The 27,289-nt window shown below is 38.7% G+C and overlaps 1 long non-coding RNA gene across 7 annotated transcripts in view; it reads left to right on the forward strand.

The window, feature by feature from the left end:
- The window catches only part of LOC147582465 (uncharacterized), a 529,319-nt gene that overhangs the window by 395,530 nt on the left and 106,500 nt on the right, over window positions 1-27,289 (forward strand). For 6 of the 7 annotated variants that reach the window (XR_015248720.1, XR_015248722.1, XR_015248723.1 and 3 more), the window contains one exon: window positions 12,119-12,214. This is a non-coding gene — a long non-coding RNA (uncharacterized LOC147582465). Of the gene's footprint in view, window positions 1-2,760; window positions 3,066-12,118; window positions 12,215-27,289 lie in introns of those variants that run through there. The other variant, XR_015248719.1, reaches the window with a different exon arrangement.

Below are 27,289 nucleotides of genomic sequence, written 5' to 3' on the forward strand. Positions count from 1 at the left end.
ACCCAGCATCCCACCTGGGAAAGCCAGGGCTGCAGGAGCTTTTGGTCCTCTGCAGCCTGCAGGTGGCGATTGGAGAGGCTGAGCCAAAAGTTTCAGCTGCATGGAGTACTCAGAGTTGAGTTGCGCTGAAAAGGGGGCTGAATGGCTAAAAAAGGAGGTACTGATTAGTAGATCCTGATGCAAGCTTTCACGGATGGGATTACAGAGAACCCAGAGGTGTTTATGAAGGTCAAAGGAAGGGAGGCCTCTCCTGAAATAAAAATAAGTGTATACTCCCCCATCCTTTTCTTTCTGAAGGCTGCAATGGCACAAATAGTCTGATTGCATATAATTCTGTATAAGCACATATTTTGCTTTAGTTGATTTGCTTTAGTCTTGTCTCCTGACCCATATTGCAACCAGTTTGGAAATACAAACCGTGTCTCCTAAAACTTCCCCTCCTTTCTAAAGTGCCTACCACAAACCTGGACACATATTATGCACTCTTAATCATTTATGGATGAAATGACAGATTTAAGGCCACCACCATTGACTTTTCTCCCATAAGCAGCAACTAATACTGATGTTACACTCTGTTGTACTTATACAGTCATGGTAGATAACGTGCTTTCATGTATATTGCCTAGTTTGATAGATTATTATGCCTATTTTACAGAAAATAACACTAAACCATTGTTTAAATGATTTGTCTAAAGCCATAAGGATATTAAATATAGAAGAAAGATAGAGTTCACATTTCCTGGTTCATACTTCAGTTGTAGCTGGAGCTAGCCTGAACTTCAATTCTAGAATAAGGTCATTAACCTGAATTTTAATTCTAGAATAAGATAGTTGTTTTTCCTTTAAACAGGGATTTCAGGCATATAATAAGTCATATTTATGTATTTTAAAGGTAGGGTGGTATTATAAGTATTCTTGAAATTATGTTCAACTCTGAGTGTGGAGCCCTATCTATGTCTCTGTGTCTCCACTCATCCAACCTGTTATGTGCCTCTTCTGTGCTGGAAGCTGACTCTGTGCATTCCCATGAGAAACTTGTTTAATGGTGGACAGCTGACAGGTATATGCATAAATATAATATAATAGATCTGTCTGTGCAATCTGGGAGATCACGAAGAAGGATGCCTTCATCCTTCTCTGACTAACCAATGGGGAAAAGGCTTCACAGGCAAATGACCATTAGGCCAAATTTTGCAGAATGGAGAAGGAGCATAAAATAGAATCGCAGGCAAGAGAACAACGTAAGCAAGAGGCAGGGCATAAAAGAACATGGCATGTTGATGAACTGTAACTTTAATTCCATCCTTCACTTTGATATTTTCTCTCTTTACCTGTCAATGCTTCCTAAAATTCAAGCAATTAACAAATATTTACTGGGCATTACTTTGTGCCTGATATGGTCATTATTTCCTGTCCTAATTTCTCATTACCTCATACCCGAATACTTGCAACTGCTTTTTTGCAGTAGACCACAGCCTCTGGTCATTCAACACCTATTCAGTGAGTACATGCTGATGTATACTTATCTGAGAGGCACAATAGTGGGTGCTACTCAAGGTATAAAACTGCATAAAGCAAGAATCCTGTCTTCAAGGTGTTTGAATTCTTATAGGGAGACAAAACAGGTATGCAAAGAACTAAAATTCATGATATAATGTGAGTGGTACAGAAGAAGTATAAAATGAATTATAGGCACTTGCATTGTGTAGCAGAACTCCATTAGGACATGGTTCATTAGTACATGCGTTTGGGTATACTGTAAATGAGCTCTCGACACAAACAGAAATGATGAGTGAATCAATTAGGGGGGAGACTTTTCTCTCTCTCTCTCTCTCTCTCTCTCTCTCTCTCTCAGCCTAGATGGAAGAACTAAGACCCAGGTTTCAAGTTCAGAATCATTTTTAATGGCTTCATAGCTCTCCCCAAGATCTAAGACAATGGGATTGTGGAAGCTGACCCTGAAGAGGGACCTGATGAGGTAGAGTCAAAACCTAGCAAGTCATTATCAAGAGCAGGGTCAAAGTAATATGTGGAGTTTTCCTATAACGTAACCCATGGAAAGTGGGAGGAAAACTGCAGAACCAGACCACCAGTTAGGACTAGGGAAGGTGAGAGAGTACTGCACTTGAGAGAACCTCAGACGTGTCAGTCAAAGTCATTCTAACACCCCCTCACAGCGCCCTGCACTTGCTCATGGCTTCAGTTACCTTCTGTACATAACCTACCTTGACTTCCTTTCGAGGATATAGCTTTATTAGATCTGCCTGTCCAACCCCTCCCCCTGAGTATATATTTCAGTATTCCCAAGGCTAGAGCCATCATCCATCCCTCTAAACCTGCTCTCTATGTTCTCTACTTGTTCCGTCATCCACTGCTATCGAGTTGTAGAGTGAGAAACCCAACAGGCATTCTTGTCACTGCCTTCTCCTCTTCCCCTATGGCCAAACTGTCACCAAATTATGTAAATTTACCTCAGAGTCATCTTTGATTCCATCCCCTTTTGCCATCTTGTGGTCACCCCTCTGGTCTGTGAAGACTGAACTAACGGGTCCCCCACAGCCATTCTGACTGTTCTTCCACAGTCCATTTTCTATACTGCTCTCAGAGAGACCTTTGCAATGTCACTCCCCTGGTTCTAACATTTCTGCTGTTTGCCATTACTCTGAGAATAAAACCAAAATTATCAGCATGACCTCAAGAGTCTTGCTTTATCTAACTTAACCTGCCTCACTAATCTCTTCACTCATTTTTCTTCCCCAGCTTCCTGTAATCCAGCCACAATGTATCAAGTACATCGTACTCCCTCTTCCTGCAAGGCACTGGCTCATGCTGTCATCTCAGCCTGGTATGGTCACCTCCTCCTGTGGCCACTTTCCATGTCTTCACCTAGACCCATCTCTGACATTTTAGCTCAAGTCTCCCTTCCCTAGAAATGCTTCCCCAACCTCTGTCTTCACTCCTCATCTTCCATCAAGGGTGGATTCTTTGAATTCATGTTCTCCCAGGACTGTATTTCTTCTTTAGCACACTAATCTCAGTTCATAATTAAACATTTATCAATATGATTATTTAGTTACCATCTGTCTTTCTCTGCAGACTATAATCTCTATGAGAACAAGAGTCACATCTGCTTTTTCTTCCCATTTTATCTCCAGTGACAATCGCAGTACTTTGGCATGTCGTAGGTGCTCAGTACATAAACATTAAATGAATAATTGAAGTGCAAGTAAATGCAAGCCCAAGAACGAGAATAGAAGTCAGGTCAGGCGGGGTGGAAAACAATTATAGATGTGTCCAGGAAAGGATGTGCGACTACAGGCTTCTTTGAAAAGAGGTACTGGCTTTCTTCTTATACTGTCATCATCTTCTGTGATAAGCATGGTTCCAGAAATGTTATTTTGAAAGTGGACTCCTCACAACCACATTTTATCAGACATTGCAATATATGTAATTATGACCCATGGGTATGATTGTGTCCAAGGTTTGCTAAACCCAGGTAATGTGGAATCATAGGTTCTGGTTCTTAACAGGAAGAATAGAAACAGTGGAGGCATAGGCTGCTAGCATTCCACTTAACTATCTCTTCACCTGAACTGGGATATGAAAAGATACTTCATATGAAAAGATAGTAAGCTTTGCAACAGCTTACTATTTTATGTAAAAATGATACATGTTGACTGTATATGATTCAAACAATAAAAACAATAATAAACGGGAAAAAAAATCACACATGCTCAGGGATACCACTGGTAATGTTTTGGTTAAACATCCTCCCTTAGGGCACGTGTATTTTTTATTACATAAAGGAGATCGTATTTTGCATCAAATCCTCATGCTCACACATGGAATTGGTTTTACCATAAGATATGATGGAAATGGTTACTGACGTTGTTCTGACATCATACACACAAACATAGTTGAGGTAACATTCTTAGCCAAACAAGGAAGCCACAGATTTTCTGATGATACTGATTCAAACCCTCCAAATAGTGCAACTTCTAAAGAGACCCAAACTCATAAAAATGGAAACCTACTGAATTGGTATAAGAGATCACAGAAAGGTGGGGAGGTCCTGGATGTCACCAGTCACTGGCTTTCTGTTAACTCCTAGACTAGAAAACCAAGACTCACTGAAGAAGAAGAGTGGGTGGTAAGGAAGATACAGACCAGAATAAAGTTCTGTGTGCATATTCAATTTGGACGTTCCTCGGGATCACTGCAAAATTTCAAGGCAAGAAGCTCAAAGGAAAATTAGCAATTCATTAGTGGCCAAGTTTGAAAAGTCACTATAGTCACTGTCTAATGAGGCTTTGCGGTCTAAATCTCCAAGAAAGAAACAAAACATCTCCATTAGCTGGTGACAAACACCCCTGTGCTGTTCTGGAACCTAGGTTTTGTTGATTGCTGACACTTGAGAGAGGGTAGTGATTCATATTATGAAAAGAACTAGAGTTTTTTTTTAAGAGATGCAACTTGGTGACTAATTTTTGTCTCTCCCTGCCAGTGTAACCGTTTGAATGTTAATTTAATTTTACAGAATATCATTTATGTAAATGTAATTAGAAGGGAAACATGATCTGGAGATGCACAGCACCAAAGAAAATTTATTACTCCAAGGGGTATTGCTCTAATCATTCAACTGCAATATTGAGTTTCCCCAGATTTAATCTAAAAGCAATAAATTACAAAAGGCTAATGCCCTGCCCAACAACAAGCTGTCATGAACCCAAGTTTCAGGGAGGGAAACCAGAAAGAGGGAGAGGGGGAAAAAAGCCTGAACTTTATTTCAGCAACAGGCTATCCTCAGCTTCCTATTTCCTGACATAAAACTCAGTAGAGACAACATAGCTAGGGAAAAATAAAAAGCTTCATTTCCTAAAAACATTCATAAAATGGTGACTTCTAGACTCCTACTGCTTTTCCCTTTAGAAATCTGACCAGGGCTCTTTACTTGTTACTAAACATTATTGTAAATGTTTGAAACTCAGGGCTCAGTGCTCCCCAACAACACAGAGAGAGAGAGAGAGACAGAGAGAGAGAGAGACAGAGAGAGAGAGGAATCCAGCCAAGATAAAACAGCCTGTCTCTTCACCGTATGGCTGGGCTGCTCTTTTGCAGAGAAGAGGAAAGGACACAGTCTGATTAATGTCAAGGTCCATATTGCATTCCATTGTGTGCCTGCCGGAAAGCCAGTTCTCACAGGGAAAGTTGCCAACCCAGGGAAGCCATGCCTGTTAACAGGGAATGCCCTCCAGTCTCCACTTCCTCTCTCCATGCTGAAGGAGAGGTTGTGACTGGAAGAACTTGGGGTTGTAAATGGTCTCTTTGGTGCATAAGCCTCATACCTGAACTTGAACATGGCTACCTAGTTCTTTAATTACCATGATGGGGGGAAAAATCAACAACCTGGCTCCATAAAATAAACCCTCAATGAGATGTGTGAAAATGCCACTGCCTGGGTTTAAATTAAGATTAAATCAGGATTTCTGTGGTTAGAACTCAGGCATAGGCATATTTTAAAAGCTTCCCATATCCTAGTGATTTTCATCTGCAGTCCACATTAAGAATGACAGTCCTGGATAAAGGGTAATGACATGCAATGGAATACCCATGTTCAGTAGGTGACCATGCCATGGAATCATTCTAGTGGATCGGGATTTCTTGGACAGGACAAAGGTGAAGGAGAAAGATATCTATTCATAGTGAATAGAGACAAAATTGCAGCTGGCCAGGTAGGCCATATTGTTTCACTATGAGTTTAAAACTCAAATGATAAAAAGCCTTATGTTGTTACTAATTTCTTTATTGAACAAACAACATGGTAAATAATATAGCCTTCCTCATCTTTCTCAAGTCAAGGAGTTTGAGCATTATAATCAGAATGTGTTTCTGGGGGTAGTGGGTAAAGCCAACTCCCAAAATAAATTCTGCATTTCTTTCATTATCCAGAAACACCTTGGCTCTGTTTGTTTAGTTTGGGCTTTTTGTTTTTGTTTAGTTTGTTGCTTGATTGGTTGGTCCTGGAATTCTGTGCATTTGGGGACTGTTTAATTCAGAGAAGGGGGTACTAGCCAAAGCAAACGAATATTTTCATTTCAAAGATAGAATTCTGTCAGTACTTTCCAATTTACGTGTGCAATTAGTGGTATATGAAAGTTTTTTTTCACTTTGGTTATTTTGTATTTATTCTGTTGTTTAGTAGAAGAAATTTAAGTGGCATTTTGAACCTGTGCTTTGACGGAAATTATTTTGTGAGTGGAGCAAAGTAAAATTTGACTTGACTTAAACCAATTTCATAAAGCATAGTAGAGGGGTTCTTTAGTGTGGATTGCAAAATTCATGAAAATAGTACATGAATAAAATTTATCTATATATGGCCTAAGTAAATAACAGGAGAAAAAATTAATTAAAAGTGAAACAATTGAGCTTTCAGTATGTTCATTATATTTCTCTACCACCCCCATAGTCCCCATCACAGACCCATAAGTATGCAGTTCATTATTTGAATGGATTTGAGTTTATCTTCCTCTACTCCCAAAATTTAGTAATACACTTTAGTAGTATTCTTTAAAAGATGAAGTATTTGTCAAGAATGTTCTGAAGTATTTAAACAATGGAAAAGGGTAATACCTGTATGACCATTGGGTCCAGCACCTACTTCACAGAAGAATCAGTTCCTGACCTCCATGATGGACACAGATTGTCAGAGAATCAATAACTTTGGGCCACAGGAAAGGGCACGCTTGAGAGCGAGGGAGAAAATGCTCATTTTGACTGTTTCTCAGAACTACGTTTCTGCTGATTCTGTTACCCTTTAATTGTACTTGCTGAATGAAACATGCTGATAGGCCACACAGAATTAAATTACCCAAACCAGTCAGGTAGAAGAGCATCTTTTTTTTTTTTTTTTACCTCCTCTGTGGAAGCTGTGCTTCAAATTTCTTCTCTGCTAACAGATACCCCTTCTCTGTCTTAAAACCATTCGTTATATCTCATTTCTCACTAAACTTTTTCTTCCAAAGGAAACATCTCAAGAGTATTAAGTTAAGTGATTCATTATCACAGCCTCCCTGTCTTATATTACAAATTTAATCAGCTAATTATTTTTTTCACATTGCAGATATTTAATTATTAGCTAGTTCCTCTCGTAGGAGTCAACCAGACTACACAGAGACAGGGTTTAGTACAACCCATCTTTTCCTTCTTGTTTCAAAAGGCACTAAATAATATCATTGAAAATTATCAAAAACAAAACAAAATCAACAATAAATGTGGTTTGGGCAGTCATATCATGAGGCAATGGAAAGTTTTCAACAGCCTGTTTGGGTTGCAACAACTCACAGAGAAGAACTTATAGTTATTCATATTTATTTGGTTCATGTCTCAGGCCACAACTAAACTAGTGTTCTCAACGTCACCAACAATGACACCAGCCAATGTCACCAACCACTGACCAACAAATCCATTTCTATTGAAAAATAATCCGGAAGTCACTTATTCCTATCAGTAGTTGCACATCAGATTCTAAAATGAACTTGCTCAAATATCCCTAATTCTTATAAATTCCTAGGTAATGATGGAGCTGAGATAAAATTAAATGCTGAGGAATTATTTAGAAAATAAAGCAACACAGCCCTTCCAGTCTGGGAAATATGAGCATATTTTTACACCCTCCCCCTTTTATTTTCAGTTATAGTTATTTGTCTAGAGCATCTAAACTTTGGTCTTAAATCCTCAATTCATTTAGCCTATTGAGATATAGCCTTTGCTTAATAACATAAATTCTCACTATCAACTTATGAAGAGGAGAACTAAATCGTTGTGGCCTAATAATAAAATGTGATGAAAAACAAACAAACAGAAACAATAACAAAAATCACATAAGAGTTCGGTTGGTCCTAGAATCAAATTAGGATAATTGAGAGCTGAAAGAAGAAATATCATGGCCCTACAAGTGGAAGAAAACACCTGAATAATATAAATAGACATGGTGATCTTAGATCATTTTTGGAATAATTAAGGATCAACATGAATACATCCATCCATACTTATAAACATGCAGACAGATTCAATAAGTTGCACAACTTTGCACAGGGAGTAAGCAATGAATCTGGGATTTGAAACCAAATAAATGCATCCACCCCAATACCAAAAATAATTGAAGAGTTTGAAAGGATAATCACATGGTGGTGTTTGGTCAGATCCTTATAGGAGGCCAGCTATATAAAGATCTGGGGATAGAACATTTTAAGCAAAGGGAGCTTCAAATGGAAAGACCTGAGGTGAGAAGAGGTTGGAAGTGAAAGTAAAGAGAGAAGCCAGCTGGGCTGGAGCAAGCCCCATTTATCAATGCCATTGTTGTCCACTTGCATTATAGCACCAGAGATTGGTAATGGCCACATCCTCCAGAAAGCACAGGTGACCACTTTTCATTCCAAAGGAAAGGCCTTTTGATTCTTTTGGCATTTCAATCGTTAGTGTGTAAGGTAATTACTAGCTGGCTAACATTTGAGCAGGATTGATAGATTCCATTTAGGTCAATGTGTGGCTTATGCTTTCCCACCCCAGGAAATTTGCCAAGGTCAGTAGGTTATAGGGCAAATAAATGCCACGATATGTCAAAATTTTTTATTCTTCTTGCATTTCTCCTGCCTTCTTGTTTAAGCACTGGAGCCAGCCTGGAAAGCTGATGGTGTAAGCCCTAGCCCAGTGCTGCACGTATAAACACCTTTTAATTCTCAATGACTAGGTCAAGGTAATAGCAGGTATTTGAAGCATCAAAAGATTCTTCCAAACACTTTATTTACTACCACAAATGAAAAATAAAATGAACAATAAATTGTATTTATTTTTAAACTCTATTATCCTTTTTGTTGTTCTTTTATTTACTGAATTATTTTTGGCACACGAAAAAGCTGTAACACATTTGACGTATACATCTTGATGAGTTCTAAGGTAAGTATACACCCGTGAAACTGTCACCATCTACAATGCCATAAATTTAACCATCAGCTCTAAAAGTTTCCTCCTTTTTACCTTTTGATAAGCATAAGTGAATGTATTGTATTTTAAAAGGTAGAACTAATAAAATAATGTGTATTTGGGGAGATGGGTTGGGTGGGGTTTCTAAGCAGCCAAATAGCCATTTTGGTAGGTTTTTTCCTTTCTATCAAGAATACACATTTTGATGCCCTATAGATATAGCCCTAAATCTCAAAATATGGGGGAAAAAAGCAAAGTAGAAAATATTTTACCTCATAGTTGATATAGCAGTATGTTCAATTCAGGTCCGTAAGCAAATTTATTCAAAACTATCTACAACCTAAAACCTAAAAATTCTGCCTGGATTCCTAAGCTCATTTTGTCTGAGCTCGAGAAGCCCACATCTAATAAAAAGTTAAAATACTTCTGAAATTCAAGCATAACTGCTAGAGTTTAATCAGTCTTGGTGATGTAATGAAGATAGCTAGGGGGAATGCACTGGATCCAGATCTAATGGTTATTTACTAAAACTTGCGCCAAACACTGCAGTCTACATTTTCCAAAGCCCTTCCTATAGCAGAGCTATTCATTACAATTTCTTAATTATTCATTCCAGCAAGGTTTATAATTATAAGCCCACCGCTAATGACAAGGCTATATGTGATTGCTTAGTAATCCCATTTTTTATCTGATGTTAATTAATGCCCACTTATAAATTGTGACTTAACCATAAAAATCCACTTGGTCCTTGAGTTTAACCTTTTTTATTCATTGAAAAACTAGAAGAAATCTGCCCTAAGGCACCCTCGTAAGTCCACTGTGCTGGTTTTATTAATATTTAAGCATACAACAGAGTTATTTCTTGGTATGAACTCAATGAATTCGCTCCATGAGTAGTATTTGGGACATGGCGTCAGCATAGAGTTTGAAGGGGGAGGGGAATAAGTATCATTCTTTTTTCCACTCCAAGAGGCAGCTCTCTGTCAAGATTTCAACATTTTTAAATGTTGACAAGCATGTACACTCTAAGACACATTTTTTGCCTGGCTCATTATGTAAATTATATTCATGTAATGCATCACTTGGGTATTCAGGTGCAAGCCCATGGTGTCTAATACATGTCCTCTTTGTCAGGAGCGACAGCACTGTACATTTTCAGTAAAGATAACCGATCAGGGGAAAGAAAAAATAACTGCTATTTTCAATCAGAACTATGGAAAGTACCCTTAGTCCAGAAAAGATGTGATGCCAGGCTAAGGCTGTAAAATACATCTCTGACCTTATTATCCAGGCTCCTGTGTTAAATATAGTGGCTATAATAGAATTTGTATGCCCTAGTTTCTGACAGGTTGAATGTTGCTTAGTGATCCAGGAGTGGAAAATGGCTGTCTGCATTCAAAGGAGATCATAGATTACAGACATTTCCTGGGTATTGCAACCAGAGGATGCTGTTACAATGGCTCACAAAAAGAGACAGCCTCCTAATGCCTATAATTGGAAGGGCACTGTATTTATTATCTATTACTGTGTTATGAATTACTCCAAAACTATTTCTTTAGCTCAAAACTATTTATTTATCTCTGGGTCGGGAACCTGGGATGACTTAGCTGGTTCCTCTGCTTTAGGGTCTCTCACAGGCTTCAGTCAAGGGGTCAGCCTGAAGTCTGGGGTCATCTCAAGGCTCAGCAGGGGAATGACCTTTTCATTTGCATTAAAATCAAATCATTAGACTTACTTCACCAAGGGAATGGAATATACAAGGTGTGAATATCAGGAGGCAAGGATCATTGGGAACCATTTTAGAAGTCTTCCTACCAAAAGAACTGGGATCTCTCAGGTACCCAAATATCCCTCCCCTGTGATGGCATATTTATCATGGCACCTAGTGAAACTTACAAGCCAACACAATGAAATGGTAACACCTTGGATCTCTTCCTATGCCATGTTGACTGGCATGAAATTTAATAGTGTTATTCACAGGAAGTACTTACCATAGTGCAAAAAGGGAACTTATTTTTTTAAATTCCAAATAGAAGCAGAAAATCATTCTTTCTGGGAAAAAAAAAATAGGTTTGAATGTCCTTTCCCTTCATGTCTCCAATATATACAAAGCCTCGTCCAAAAGTCCAGAAGAGAACCTTAATCTTGCAATGTAGAAGGCAGGCACAGCAGGGTAGCTGAGGGAACTAGGGAGCTGCAGCAACCTGGACCCAGCCACAGCCAGCATTGCACAGAGCATAAGGGTCAGAAGCAAAGCTTTCAGTGAAAATCACTTGACAAACACTATTAGCTGATGACTCTACTCTTACCAAGGACCTGAGCAAGGCTAACACTTAACAATAAAGCCATTGAAACCAGGAGCAGACTTTGCCCAAGCAAGAGGCATAAATAATGTGCATCAGGAGCAAGCAAAGGAGAACATAGAGTAGTTCAGGAACATTCCCTTGGCTACACTGGCTAAAGATTATCACTAATCATAAATGGTGAGGAACTAAGGATTGCCACTTATGTCCACTGTGTTGTATTTTTGTAAAGAGATGGGTAGGATTTTCCTATGAGTGACCTCAGATCTCTCTCTGGCTTGTCTGACAGTGACCCAGCTGTGACTGATGGCTTCCTTCTTTGAGGGAAGGTATGAGGCTGCAACTTTCCCTGGGTACATGAGGGACTACATCCAAATCACTTCCCAAGCAACCAAAATCTCTTAAGATATCTAAGATACTGAGCATCTGTGTTTCCTCAGAATAGCCTTCTTTTGGTTCTAAGCTAAGGTTATTAGAACAAAGCAAGCCCAATATACTTATCCCCATATAAGTCTGCTCTCACAATTACCTTGTAAAAAGGGGGATACTAGCAGGAATTGATGTTCCTTCAAGGGAAGAGTAACCTCACAACATATCCAGTGGCCTACCTGCCTAAGCACACTGTCTGCAGGATGAACAGGGAATTGAAGACCCCATGTCTTCTGACTGTCCTGCCCCTGAGTTCACCTGCACCAGGTGATGTTGCTGGCACCCACCCTGAGAAGTTTGCCCTAAATAAGTAGGTGTATATCAAAACTTACAGAAAATACCATATTATTTTCATTGTAGAGTCAGTCTTATTTTGTTATTGTTGTTGTCTTCATTTTATACAGCCCAAATTTAAAGAACCACTAAGCATCATAATGGAGAAATATGTGGAAACTAACTGTAAGAATGAATGTTCCAGTGCCCAGAATGGACAACATCTGGTAAGTCACACATTTCATAAAATGCCTTCTTAATCAGATTTATTTCAGCCTGGGTGTCTTGTGTATAATAACACTCAAATTTCATCATCAGTAATTTATTGATTTAGTTCTTTTTTGAGTCATTAAAGCTTGAAGGTTGTCTTAGCCTGGATTCCACATGAAGCAAAATCTAAGAAAATGGCTATGTTTGAGTAGTTTATTTGGGAACATGTTCCCAGGGACCCAGAGTGAAAAATGGGAAGGAGAGAAAGCTCCACACAAGGACATCACTGTAGGTGACTGGTTGTTCAGTCTTGTGGGAACATGTTCTAGAGTAAGAAAGGGGCAAAGGAAGAAGCATTTACCCATGGACTTTCAATTTGCATTGGTGAACATTTCTTCCAACCTAGAAGTCATTCTTCCTACTTCTAGTTTTCACATTTTTCTGGTACCAGTTGAGTTCTTAAAACACCCAATGTAGTGTTGCCAAAAAAGAAGCTTCATGTCTGCCGGAGGCAAGAGATATATAGCACTGGCCTGAAGCAAGGCTGTATTTACTGGAAACTGGCTGAAGCCTACACAGAACTATTTTTTGCAACAGCGGCTGACATAAGATGTTGGTATGGCTTTGAAGATCAGAAATGGTGGTTAAGAGTTCTCTAATAAAAAGGCTTTCAGACAGAAGACCTTGGTGGAGAAGCCATGAACCCTCAAAGGGTTAACAACTCAAGTGCTTAGTGCTTAGTCCTTAGTGGAACTAAGAGGTAGCACTGAAGCTATGAGACACAAGAAATCACCTTCTGAAGGACGAGTTTGGCTTGTTGGTTTCACTGTGTGCCTTGATAAGTGTGTCATTGTAGCATAAGGATATTCTGGGTACCCTGAGGTACCTTCTATGTTCCTTTGGTAGGATGCCTTTTAAAATGGCTCCCCTAAACTCCCACCTCCTGGAATTCACGCCCTTGTGTAATCTCTCCTTGTTTCTGGGCTGGACCCAGTGACCTGCTTCTAATGTGAAAGATAAATCCTAGAATATTGAGGGCCAAAGTGATTTCATTTATAATTTTTTTTTTTAGATTTGAGGGTTAGAAGGGGCCCAACAAGAATATAATCTCCAAGAGGGCACAGTTGGCCCTAGGTCAGTGTTTGGCACATAATAGATGCTCAATCAGCACTTGGTGAATGAATATAATTGGGGGGGAGGGAGTGAATAAGTGATGATTAATATTTACATCAAGGAGAGATCAAACCTAATTAGTTTTGAGTAATCAGGTAGCATGAGTAATCAAGATTTCTTCCAACGACCAGAGTGAGAAGTTAAAACTGCCCACATGGCACTGGAAAGATCATGGGACAAGTATTCAGAAACCTACTAGCTGTTTTGCTAAACTACTTTGAGCATTATTCTTTTTCTGCCAGAGGAGATGCTAATAATCATGATCTTACAAAGTCGCTTGAAGAAACAATATGTTTCTACATAAAAGTGCTTTACAAATCCACAAAGCACTGAACAACATTTGCTACTATTTGTCCCGCCTGCTCCAGCCCTCACCTATGACCTGCCATCCCTCTCCTTTGAGTTACAGCCATAGGGGAAATACCAGAGTCCCAGGGATCCGTTCTGTTTTTAACTCACTTTCCAAATGAAATCGTTTGGTTTTGCTCCTAAACCAAGGTGAAAGCAAGGTAGAAATGGAGAAAAGAACAAAGAGGAAGAAACTTGGATGGAGCAAATGTAATAACTTGCCGTGAAGACTTAGGAAGATTTAAATTGTTGCCAAGAACAAGAATGTGATATTTTTTCATGTGGGGCATATTTACTGATTAATTTCTTCTTTTGGTGTGGTTTGATGGAGCCTGAGAGGGAATATGAGAACCCTTCACCCAAGCTCTAGAATGTCTGATATTGCTTAGGACTTCACATTCCTCTGTGATTCCCACTGACTCAGCTCCAGGTTTGGATGTTTTTCCCCTAGTTTTCACCAAAATCATACCTGTAAGAAGGAAAACAGGCCTGGAAAATGGAAGTGGTTGAAGAGCTGTCAGTTCAGTGTCTTGGAGGGAGTCCCTGAACAGCAGTAGGAAGAAGGCAGCTCAGTTTGGAGAAGTGGGAAGAGAGTTGGGAATGGGAGATAAGGGAGGAATGGGGAAAGGCCAGCAAGCTATGAGTCCATGTCCTTCATAGATGCTCAGCTCTGTAAAGATCAGATGGCATCTGCTGTTCAATTACTGAAATATAGCTGTACCACCTGGGAAGTATGTGCTACCATCTGAAGGTCTACCTCCTGCCCTGGACACTGTGGGCCCTCCCCTAGAAGTCTACACCACTAGACAACCCACAATCCAGCAGTCAGAAGGATAATGCCTGGCTCGGTATGGCACCTCCTGGGCTTTGCTCTAGTGAGATGCCCTGCTTTTGAAGTTATATCAGTTGCCCAGACTGCACTGCATCTGTGTTACAGCTGCCTAATATTGTTCCTATCTTAATGCTATTCTATGCTTTCTCCCTCCACTAGCTCCCACCCTCTGAACATAAGTGCATACATAGGTGCATGTGCACACACACACACACACACACACACACACACAGCACATGAATGCGTGTACACACAGAAGCCCACAGACACACACAGACACAGGTGTGTACATTCACACACAAACACCTGTGGATACATGCACACATGCACGGATGCACATACCTGCAATACGCACATGCATAGACACACACATGCACACACATTTACAGTCACTTTGCCCCAGCTTCACCACCTTCCCTCCACTTTCATTCTGTTCGCATCCAGCCCTCCCGCTGGGGCTCAGCTCCTGGGCCTCGCCTTGCAGAGACTGCAGAGGATGACTTCCTCCATGGGTGTGTTTCCCATGTATGCCCGATGTCAAGTTACTCCACTACTCCTGGAAACACTTAACATTTACAAATTGTTTATTTTATGCCAAAATACTTGTAAACCTCACTTTTCTCACATGCAAAATGATATTAATCATATCTAGTTCACACATTTGTTACGAAGAGTACATAAGGCAATGCATGTAAAGGATTAGCACAGCGCCTGGCTATACCAATTACAATAATTGGTAGCTGTTGCTATCATGGTATGTCTCATTAAGATTTTTATCATTGGGCTTGTTGTTTATCATTAGATTTTTTGAGTTTTGAATTCCCATATCCTTCTAGTTAACTTATCACAGTTTCAAAATGATGTCTATAGTAAAGGACAAAGAATATAAGAAAATGGTTCTTCTTTTGTTTCTTCTTCTTAGCTTAATTTAGAAAGAAAAGGAGAGAGGCAAGTATGCTTAGAAGTTTGGGGTTAAATTTAAATTAACTTTGCAGCTAATATTGATAGAAAACCAAAATAAGCTAAGAGTCTTTGAAGTTTATTCCTTCACAATGTCAAATTTCAGTTAAATCTCAACTAACAATTAAAATAACTTCAAGAGTTTCAGTTAAGGAGGAGGAAGATTCACGGTACAGCCTTCTTTCTGGAAGGTCACTACAGATTTTCCATACACCCCTTTGTGCAACACAAGGGGCATATAATACACCTATTATACTTCCAGGGATGACATTAGGAAAGTCTAAACTACATCCAAAGTGTACTTTACTCCTAATAATTAGAACTAGATGAACAGCTAGAAAAAAAAATGAACTTGCACAAACTAAATCGGCTCAGCTCTAACTGATCTAATGCAGTTTTCCAAAGAATAATTGATATTATATAATCATAACTGCCAGTTTATGTCACAAAAGTGACATTTGACACTTTCCTGCTAACCAGCCTAACATCATCAATTAAAACATTGCTTGTGTAATGACATTTCACCAGTCAGCTTAACATCATAAATTATGACATCACCTCTTTTATGAAAGCAGAAGACTGAAGAAAGGCGAATGGGAAGACAGTCTACTGAAGACTAGCATTCCTCTTTGATCTGTGCTGTTAGAATATTTCATGATCTAGTCATGTTTCCAGGGTGATTATTAGTTAGTAAATAAATTAATATATAAATAATTAAATAAACATTATAAAATCGTAGCGGAAGCCATAAGAACAAATTGTATATTTTCTAGTTCCCCTTAGTCATGATTCAACATCCCTGGATGGTGATAACAGGATTGTATTTCACAACTGAACTAAGAAATGGCTATTCTTGGAAGTCCCCAGAAAATGGGAAACAGGAAAGAAAACCTTTGGGTTTGGGCTTGAATTTGGAATAGTATATTTGTGTCTCACCAAACGCATTTAAAAACAATTTAAATGTCAGGAAGGTTGCATATTACCCGTAGGATTTCCAAAGGCTAACTACTTGTTTTTCACTTGAGACTCATAAGTATGTGCTATAGAAAATGTGACAGGAAGTAGATCTTGTAAGACGGAAGGCCCTGATCCCATAGAAAGAACATTCATTTTTGTCCATCTAGCATGCTCTATTTTAAGGCAAAAAAAAGAGTTTTTTCCCAAACTGTTTATTGAGCACCTGCTAGGCCAATTGCTACAGGAGTAAGGAAACTGAGTCCAAGAGGAAGGGAAAAAATTGGTCTTTCCTTCAGTTCTGTGATCTTGCCATGATTAAGCATGAAAATGCCAGGCATGGTACCTCATATGTAATAGCTTGCGACTAAACAAGTATGTGGCGGGTGCCTGGGTGGCTCAGTTAAGCATCTGACTTAGGCTCAGGTCATGATCTCTCAGTTCCTGGGTTCAAGCCCCGCACTGGGCTCTGTGCTGACAGCTCAGAGCCTGGAGCCTGCTTCAGATTCTGTCTCCCTCTCTCTCTCTGCCCCTTCCCCACTCTCACTCTCTCTTTCTCTCTGTCTCTGTCTCTGTCTCTCTCTCTCTTACACCCACACACCCACACACACACATAAAATGAATAAACATTAAAAAATTTTTTAAATAAATAAACCAGTGTGTGTTGCCTTCCCCTTTGTTTTACAGTTTGGTAGTAGAAGGATAAAGGTGTCAGTGTCTTAATCCACAATTTTCAAGAAAGTAATCAAACTCCTTCAAAGTCATTTATATAATTAGGTATATGAATATCATAAGAATTTCTGAAGAGATATTTTTCTTTTTTTTTTTTTTAATTTTTTTTCAACGTTTTTTTATTTATTTTTGGGACAGAGAGAGACAGAGCACGAACGGGGGAGGGGCAGAGAAAGAGAGAGACACAGAATCGGAAACAGGCTCCAGGCTCCGAGCCATCAGCCCAGAGCCTGACGCGGGGCTCGAACTCACGGAGCGCGAGATCGTGACCTGGCTGAAGTCGGACGCTTAACCGACTGCGCCACCCAGGCGCCCCTAGATATTTTTTCTTTTTATACCATGCAGCTGAGCAGGGAAAACTGGAAGGAATAAGGTAGACATTCTTGACTTCTAGTGGCATTTGGCTTGGGACATACTACTCATGTATCTTCTTTCAGGCTAACCTATATGTAAAATAAAAAGTAACTGCTACCAAAAAAAAGTGCCACCAAATAGGTCATTTTACGATTCTCACAGTTCTTCTTGGTGGTTGGGTTTTCAGTTCTTAAGCTCAGTCTTCGAATTCACTGGATTTGGAGTGAATTTGGAGTTTGCTACATCAGCCAATGGTAAAACAAAACAAGTAAACAAAAATAAAGAAGTTGCATGTATTTGAATATTTAAATTACCTTGATTGCACATAATTCACAAATTGTGCTTTATCTTGAATTTTTCTAACTGTGACGGGCAAGTTCAGGCCTTGACTGGCCCTGGGCAAAGTCCCACATTAAGCCACATGGCGTGACTACTTACATTGTTTGATGGTTGAATGCCAAAAACTACCGAAAGTTCAGGTTTATCTTGGGGTGGTTTTTGATGGATGCCTCATCCTGACAAGGAAGGGAAGTTTTTAGTAGTTTTCTCAGGGATTAAGAAGATATAGTACACGACTTTGTATCCTAAAAGATCTTCCTTTTATTCATTAGTTCTAAAATTTAGTCACATCATGAGATTTCTATTTGTTGATTTTTGAAGGAAAGTTAACCTTGAGAAAATCTTTGGGCTGAATATGGTAGGAATTAAGTCTGATATTTGTGATAAAAAGAAAAGTTACTGTTACCACTAATGATTGATTGCCATTTATAATAAAATATGCTAACTCCTCATATATACACACATATTTTGGATGAGGGGGTCAGCGTTATTGTCTTTGTAGAATTCAGAATTTATAGAATGCTTTGGCATTGATGTTTGAGAATTGCTTACCCAGTTTTGATAATGAATTAATTCAATAGCAGACTTCAAAGTATGGTACAAATTCCAGATTTCCAAGTAATTTTATGTAAGCTGAGGCATGTTTGGCTACATTGGGACATGGATAAGTCTTTGAATTTTTTTGAAAGACTAGAGTTTTGGAGAAGGAAAGAAGTGCCCCAAGAAGTGGGAGGAGTTAGAAAGGCTCCAAGTGAGCCTGCTTTCTTCTTCGATGAGCAAAACATGAATGAGGTATCCAAACACTGGCACAAGGATATGTTCATTGCCATGAAAAGAGTTTTTAAATAACTGAATATGATTTCAAGCAAATGCTTGTAAACTCTCAGAGCTTATCTTAGTCATGTCTATAAGGGGGCTGGGATTGCCTTCATGTCATTTCTTGACTTTTTTCCCCCCAAAAGTTTTTGCTATGAATATTTATGCCTCAACTTCATTTACTGACTGAATTTCCACTCTGTTGGAATTATGCATCCCCATAGTGCACCCAAGAAAGGTGAGCAGTTAGAGGTGAGGAAAGAGATTTCCTGACCTTTCAGAAATAGCAAGCTACACTGGATTAAATACAGCCTGAGTGGGGTTACTTGTGGATTGGTGGAGTGTAATTACCTCAAAATTATCTCCGTGAAACAATTAGTGTGCAATAGATTCAGTGCCAGATCTGTCATTGTTCTGAACTTCTGTTAAAGCATCTCACTTCGTCCCCAAATTGGGCAATCTGTAATTCTTACAGTAGGTGCTAGTGAGGGCCTCCGCATACTCCTCCTCCTGAGTGCAGACTTATTTACAGCTGTGCTTGTCAAGTGAGTTGTAAATGGGAAGGTGCTAGACTTGCCGTGATGGAAGCGTTTCCTTGGTGATAGAGCATTCACTAGACAAGCTTCCTGAGCCATCAGCTAGGTAGACAACAGCCCGCTCTCATTACAGCCCTCAAGTGTCCAGGCTGAAGGCGCTGGACTTGTGGCTCTCAGTCCCACAGCTGGTTCTTTTTACAACTGAACTTCAGGCAAAAGGAACTCAAGTTTGAACACAGTGCAAAAATGTACATTTTTGGAAGTCATTTCAGTTTCCTCTTGGCACTTTTATGACACTTCCTCGAGTGGAAGGGGCAGGTTTATTTCATCTTAGTTATGTTCCTGCTGAAATTTAGGAGGTATTTCTTAGGCTAAGTTACCATCTAAACCACAAGGATGCATTAGTCACAGGTGGGGTGGCTGTTGTAGCTATTGTTTATTTTTATTTTTTTAATGTTTATTCATTTTTGAGAGAGTGAGGGAGGGGAAGAGAGAGAGAGGGAGAGAGAGAGGGTCTGAAGTGGTGCACTGACAGCAGAGAGCCCAACGTGGGGCTCCATCACGGCCTGAGCCGAAGTCTGGTGCTTAACCAACTGAGACCCCAGACACCCCTGTTGTGGCTATTGTTTGCAGGAAACATTCAATTTCTCCTTTAAAGAAGCTTCTAAGCAGTTATTTCTTTAACTAGTTAATAAGTTAAAAATATATGAGAAATCACAGTGTAATGGGATTATTTTTTCAGAGTTATTTTTTCTAAATCGATTATTTACTAGATAGCCCAAAGGTGGTGTTTGGGTAGTTAGGGTAAAGTGAAGGTATCAAATGAAGGTATATTTATACTTTATAAGAGCAACGATTTCTCTTACTCTGTGGAAGGAAATAGTATTTGTCTTAAGTAGTGAATAGAGACATTCTGGTAAACAAACAGGAGCTGCTTATTCTGCAACTTGAATGGAAATCAAGTAATCCCAAAAAACGAGGACCCAAAAAGGTGTGTGAAAGATTGTCAATGTTTAGAGTTCTTGAATAAAAAGGAACATAACATCATAAAATACATTTGTATTTGTTTTTACTATCTGTACCAATACAGCGAAAAAACAACCTGGATATGCTACAAAGTAAACAAGCCTAGGGAAGAAAAATGGCTTAAATGAGCATTCTTTTACTGAGAAAGCCATTTATTGATATTTATTAAGTACCAAGTACTGTATTAAGATTTCACATATCTTCACTAAGTCATTTATTTTACACAGCCATCTTTTCAAGTAATACCATCCTAACTCTGGATGTCTCAGCCTCAGAAAAATTAAGAAAGTGGGAAATGCTGCACAGCCAAGGAGTAATAGGGCTAAAGTATGAACTTAACTCCAATTCCAAAGTTACAACTTCTTTTTACCATTTAATGCAGTGAGCAGCTTTCTAATACTGAGGAATACTGACAGAGACGGTTCTGTTAACATTCATTATGGGGGTGCTGTGAATTTGAGCCTATACCAAATAAGAAGTGGAATAAATTGATACAATTTAAGGGTTACTCATGAGAAGGGGGATGATCATATGCTTTAGTGGGGGGGAATGGTCACATTTATATGCTCAATTAATCTTAATGTTTAATTTATTAATTATGAGGACTATCTGAACAGGATTCAAGCATTAGTTTGTTTTCTTGTTGTTTTTTTCATCAGCTTGGCTTGCTTTGGAAGGCCTTATTTTTTTTTTTTAGTGTTTACTTGTTTATTTTGAGAGAGAGAGAAAGAGAGAGAGAGCAGGGGAGGGGCAGAGAGAAAGAGAGAGAGAATCCCAAGCAGGCTCTGTGCTGTCAGCAGTCAGCACAAGCCCCACACCATAAGATCGTGACCTGAGCCGAAATCGAGTTGGACGCTTAACTGACTGAACCACCCAGGCACCCCTCAAGCATTAGTCTTATGCAAGACTTTTCAATTTCTCTGCTTTCACACAAGACTGCCTTAAGTGGAGGGTGCAGCTTTATCTTATTTTTTGTTGCAGACGAAACTGAAACAGGATTTCTCAGACTAAACTACTGTCCAGTGAAGCTCAAAGATCAATGGCATACTGATGTGCAATTGCAATCTCTATACATTTTTCTCTTGTTGTTAAATAAGACTTTGTTTTGTGTTTAAAAGTTACGAATTTTGTCACAAATTTCCCTGGTGTGAGTGTGTGTGTGGCATGTCATTGGTATGGTAGGAAATATGTTGAACTTGAAGCAGAAAGTGTCTGTTGGCTTTGGTTCATAGCCGTTCAGGGTGCTGTTTCAGTTGGGTTAGTCCCTTGGTGAATTCAGGCCTCCCTTCCCTCATCTGTCAGGAGCATGATCTAGGAAACTTCATTCAGCCTTCAGCTCTATCTACACTAGAAAGTTGTACTTCTGGAAAATTTATTTGTGTGACTATATAGTTTAAAATATTTTCTTAAAGTATAACTGAAAGCCTAACCACATAAGGTTAGACTCTTTTTTTATTGTGCAGAGCCCATGGCTATTACTTTTTATTCTTTAATGAGCTTTAATGGGATGTGGTACTTAAATTCTTCCCCAACTATTCAAATGTGTTTTTCAGAATGATTCTTATTTAGACAAACTGAATTAGGAATATCTGCTCAGCACTATTTTCTTCTGTAACAAGCATTTAAAAAAATAATCATAAATCCAAGGCTTTTGTAAGGTTGGCAGGTTCATGATACTGGTAGTATATGTTCCACCTACATGAGGATCTAGAACACATATTCCCAATATAAGATGTTGAAACTTCTTCCACAATTTTGAACTTCTAAATGACTTCAGATTTAGGGAGGCTGGGTGGCTCAGTTGGTTAAGCATCCAACTCTTGATTTCAGCTCAGGTTGTGATCTCAGAGTTTGAGAGTTCGAGTGCCACATCAGGCTCCATGCTGACAGTGCAGAGCCTGCTTAGGATTCTCTCTCTCTTCCTCTTTCTGTCCCTCCCCTGCTCACTCTCTTTCTCTCAAAATAAAATAAACTTCCAAAAAAAGTTTTTTTTAAATAAATGACTAAAGATTTCACTTTGTTTACACTCACTTTCTGGTGATCTCACTCAGTTTTTTTATTTTTTTAATGCTTATTTATTTTGAGAGAGAGAGAAAGAGGCAGAGCACGAGGCGGGGAGGAGGGACAAAGAGAGAGGGAGACACAGAATCCCAAGCAGGCTCCAGGCGCCAAGCTGTCAGCACAGAGTTGGATGCAGGGCTTGAACTCACAAACCGTGAGATCATGACCTGAGCTGAAGTTGGACGCTCAACCGTCCTGTGACCTGTGACTCAACTGAGGGAGAATAAAAGCTCCAAACCAGGGGGGTGCATGTGCAGATAAATGGAACTACATCTCTATGTCTCCTGGCCCGTAGTAATAGTAAGACGCCATCAATTAGAAGCTGCATCCCAATTTCAGAGACATTAAAATGTTTAAAAACATCCTGGAACCAAAAATGGATGTATTCTCCACCACTATCCACAAGACCCAAGCCACCATCATCTTTTACCTGCCTGTTTGTTGCACCCTAATTAGTTTGCCTATTTCTCTACTTGCTCCTCTATAATCTTTTCTCCACATAGCAGGCTGACTCTTTCACATTGTGAATTCAATTTCCTTGAGCACACTAAGCATAATTGTAATTCAGGGCCTTTGCACTTGTTGGTTCCTCTTCCTGAAATGCTCTTGTCCCAGATATCCATATGTCTCACCTCCTCATCTCTTTTAAGCCACTGCTCAGATGTTGCCTTCTCAGAAAGGACTTTCCTGACCATCTGCTTAAAGATTTCTCTGCCCCCATACTCTGTTTCCTTGCTGAAGTTTTCCCCATAACACTTATTAATAGATATTAAAGTAAATGTTTTTATACACATATACAAATATAAGTATTTATATGGTTATATAATATATATTGTGTAATGTTGCACTGTTTTCTACTCCATAAATATCTAGATATCTAATAGATAGATAGATAGATAGATAGATAGATAGATAGATAGATGATAGATAAATACTTAGATAAACATTGATTTCTGTATTGTCTCCTCCCGCTATAGAGGAAGCTCCAAGAGGACAGGAAAGCTGTTTTGTTCCCCAGGCCCAAAACAATGACTGGCACATAAATGGTACATAGTAAACATCTGTGGGATGTAAACATGTGATAAAAATGGGTTAAATGTAGTGAAATAAATAACAAAATTGGCATAGAACATGAAGAGTAGGGTAAAAAACCCTGGGTATCTTTCGCTGGATATAAACTCTGTTCAAACTGTGACCATGCTATAAACCCAGGGTTGGAGGAATAAATAGGATAACTATTAAAACAAACCCATCAGCACCCACTCTTCCCTGCTACTGATTGTTATTAAGACTCCCAGGGGAAGAACACAGGGGATAAACAGAAATTAACACCACTATTTCTGGATGCACTGAACTTCCATGGTATTCAGAATGAACACGTGATGAGATGCTAGCATTCAGAGACCTCCCAGCAAATGGAATCCTATCAGCCCTCCAGAACATGCCAAATGTCATCTCTTCCTTGGTCTTTCATGCTCACATTCTTCCTTTTTATTTGTCTTATTCCAATGGTTTACAAAATAATGCACACTTGATTTTACTATTTCTGTACATAAACCTTTCCTCCATCAGCACTGTAAATTTCTGATAAGGAGGAACCTCATCTGCCATCTATACAGTATCGTTTTACAGTCCCCAGCATAGGGAAATTTGGAAAATTTACTTGCCAAGAATTGCATTGGATTGGAGGTCACAGGCACTACGGAGAAAGTAGTGAATATCAGTCAAATTGCTTGGCGGAGAATTTAGCCTGTCCACATTTGTCTCTCATTTTAGGGTAAGAGTGAACTAAGTAACCTTCGTGTACTTCTACTCAGAGATACTTTGGTAGTTGGTAGTTATGGAATGAAGCTGGCAAGTATACAGTGAAATTCTACGTTTTGTTTTTGTTTTGTTTGCAGCTGATTGTCCATCATAGGTAGAGTCAGCTTCATCTCGACAACAATATCCACCTTAATTCTAGCCCCAGTGAACTGCTCTTTAGCCTGGAGACTATCCACTTAGAGAAATTTCCTAAAATCCTCTCTGGAAGAAGCATCTTTTGGCAGCAGCTTGTCTTGAAGGCAATTTGAGTCATTATCATGATGAATCTTAAGTGACTTCTGCTATTTAGTTTTTCACCTTCTGGTTCTTTCTTTTTAATCTTGCTATTCTGCATTTTATTCAGAATAAAAATCAAATGAAAATAAAATTGAAATTTTAGAAATCATAAACAAAAATGAAACAAAGGAGTTTTGAGAATCTTTTTTGGCTGGAACCTTACTACACAATTTCATCTTTTATTATGCAACCATATATTTACCTGATGTTCAGTGGTTGTACTGAATAGAGATCATCAATTTAAATAATTCATATACTTATAAAAGGATTGGATGATTTGTGATATGAAAAGACAACGTTGTTTCAGTGGTTCAGCTGCACTGTGACTGAATGCAGAATTAAAGTGATCTTTGGAAAGGTAGAGTGGCCCATATAGCTATTGTTTAATTCCATTTAGAAACTTTAATTTTTTAAACATTTATTCATTTGGGGGGGAGGGGGAAGGGGAAGACAGAGCGAGGGAGACACAGAATCCGAAGCAGACTCCAGGCTCTGAGCTGTCAGCACACGGCCCTACATAGGGCTGGCACTCATCAACAGCAAGAACATGACCTGAGGCAAAGTCGGCCACTTAACCAACTGAGCCACCCAGGCGCCCCATCCATTTAAAAACTTTAGAACTCAGTGTATCATCCTTTGCAAGGTGGGCAGTATCACTGCTGCACAACACACACATTTATTGTGTGTGAATGGAATTCCTGCAACAGTTGCCTCCTGACATTTACAGAGTACAATTTTGGCTGGTGCCTCCTGAAGACCTGCAGCCCTGAGGAGTCAAGGTTTGAAGAGTCAAGCTGAGATCATTGGAGGGGGAAATCTTCAGGCCTCCTGCTTAATTCCATGGAAAGTTCTCACTGATGCTACCCTGAAATCAATGATTTTTGCTTGCAATTTTAAAATAAAAAGAGAAACACAAATAATAAAATCATCAGATTCAAGACTGAATGGACGTGATAAAAACTCTTCAATGAAAACGTAAAAAAATTTTAAGTAAATAATGAAAAACTAAGTGGCATTAAATAAAAAGTAAAAGCAAAAGGTCCACTTAATGAAATGATAAAGTGAATAGTGATTAGTGAAAATAAGATCAACTAACAAGAAGGAAAAGTGTAAAATGAGGACTGACTGACTGAATGAATATATAAATAAAATAGAACTCAGGGCCAACTCATGGTTCCAGGAAACTCCCTAGATATGGGATTCAAGGCCTGAAGAAATAGCCCCTGTCCAGAAAGCCCTTGCAAGTCTGGTTTCCTTTTCCTGTGCCATCCATCCTTTCTCCTCCTCAGCAGATCAAGAGGTCAGGATGGTTGAAGAAGCAGTGAGCACATCCACAAAATCTATTTTATATGTACATAAATTCTTTAGATGACCATGAAATTCAAAAGCTAGAATTGAAAAAGAAAAAATATCTGATAAAGCTATCTTTATAGGAACACATGCTCATATGACAAACTTCTCAATAAACTAAAAATAGAAGGGAACTTCCTCAACCTGATAAAGGGAATCTATCAAAAATCTGTAACAAACAACATATTGAATGCTGAAACACAAGGGTATTTTCCCCTTAAGATCAGGGATAAGACAGGAATGTCTAATCTCACCACTAATACTTAATATAATATTAGAGGTTCTAGCCAATTGGATAAAGGCAAGAAAAAGAAACAAAGGAACCCAGATTGTAAAGGAAGAAATAAAATTCTCTTTAGCAACTGACATAATAATCTATGTATAAAATCCTACTAAATCTCCCAAAAAGCTTCTAGAATTAATAAATAAATTTAGCAAGTTTGCAGTTTACAAAACAAAAATCAATTACATTTCTACTGACTAATCATTAACAGTCGTAAACTGAATTTTAAAAATCAGTATTATTATATTAGCTTAGAAGTAGGAAATATCTAGGGATAAATCTGACAAAAGATGTGCAAAACCTATACACTAAAATTTACAAGACATTGCTGAGAGAAATTAAAGAAGACTCAAGTAAATGGAGAGATATACCGTGTTCATGTATTGAAAGACTCTATACCCTCAAGATGTCAATTCTCCCCAAAACTTATCTGTAGATTCAATACAATACAAATCAAACCCTAGCAAGATTTTTTAGAAATTGGCCAACTTATTCTCAAATTTATAAAGAAATTCAAAGAACCTAAATAGCCCAGATAACTTTGAAAAAGTAAACAAAGCTCAAGGACTTATAATTACCTAGCTTCAAAATTTATTCAAAAGCTATAGTGATTGTGGCATTGACATCAATACAGACAAATGGATCATTGGAACAGAATTGAGAGACCAGAAAATAGATCCATATATATGGCCCATTTATTTTTAACAAAGTATAAAGACAGTTTATCTATCTATCTATCTATCTATCTATCTATCTATCTATCTATATCCTTTTAAAGTTTATTTATTTTGAGAGAAAGAGAGAGTGAGGGCAGGGGAGGCACAGGGAGAGAGGAAGACAGAGAAGCCCAAGCAGGCTCCATGCTCAGTGTAGAGTCCAAGGTGGGGCTCAATCTCACCACCATGAGATCATGACCTGAGTCAAAATCAAGAATCAGTCACGTAACCAACTGAGCCACCCAGGTGCCCCAGCACAAAGGCAATTTAATAGAGAAAGGATTATCTTTTCAACAAATGGTGTCAGAATAATTGGATGTCCATTTGAAAATAAAAACAAAACCTAGATCAATATCATTCATGTATACAAATATCAACTCAAAGTCAATCATAGGCCTAAATGTACGACTTAAAACTTCTGGGGAAAAAAATAGGAGAAAATATTTGTGAACTTGTGTGAGCCCATCTGTGTTAGATTTCTTAGATATAATACCAAAACATAATCCACTAAG

This window comes from Puma concolor, chromosome A3, assembly GCF_028749965.1.
Source record: "Puma concolor isolate L17-30 chromosome A3, mPumCon1.1.hap2, whole genome shotgun sequence".
Classification (NCBI taxonomy): Eukaryota; Metazoa; Chordata; class Mammalia; order Carnivora; family Felidae; genus Puma; species Puma concolor.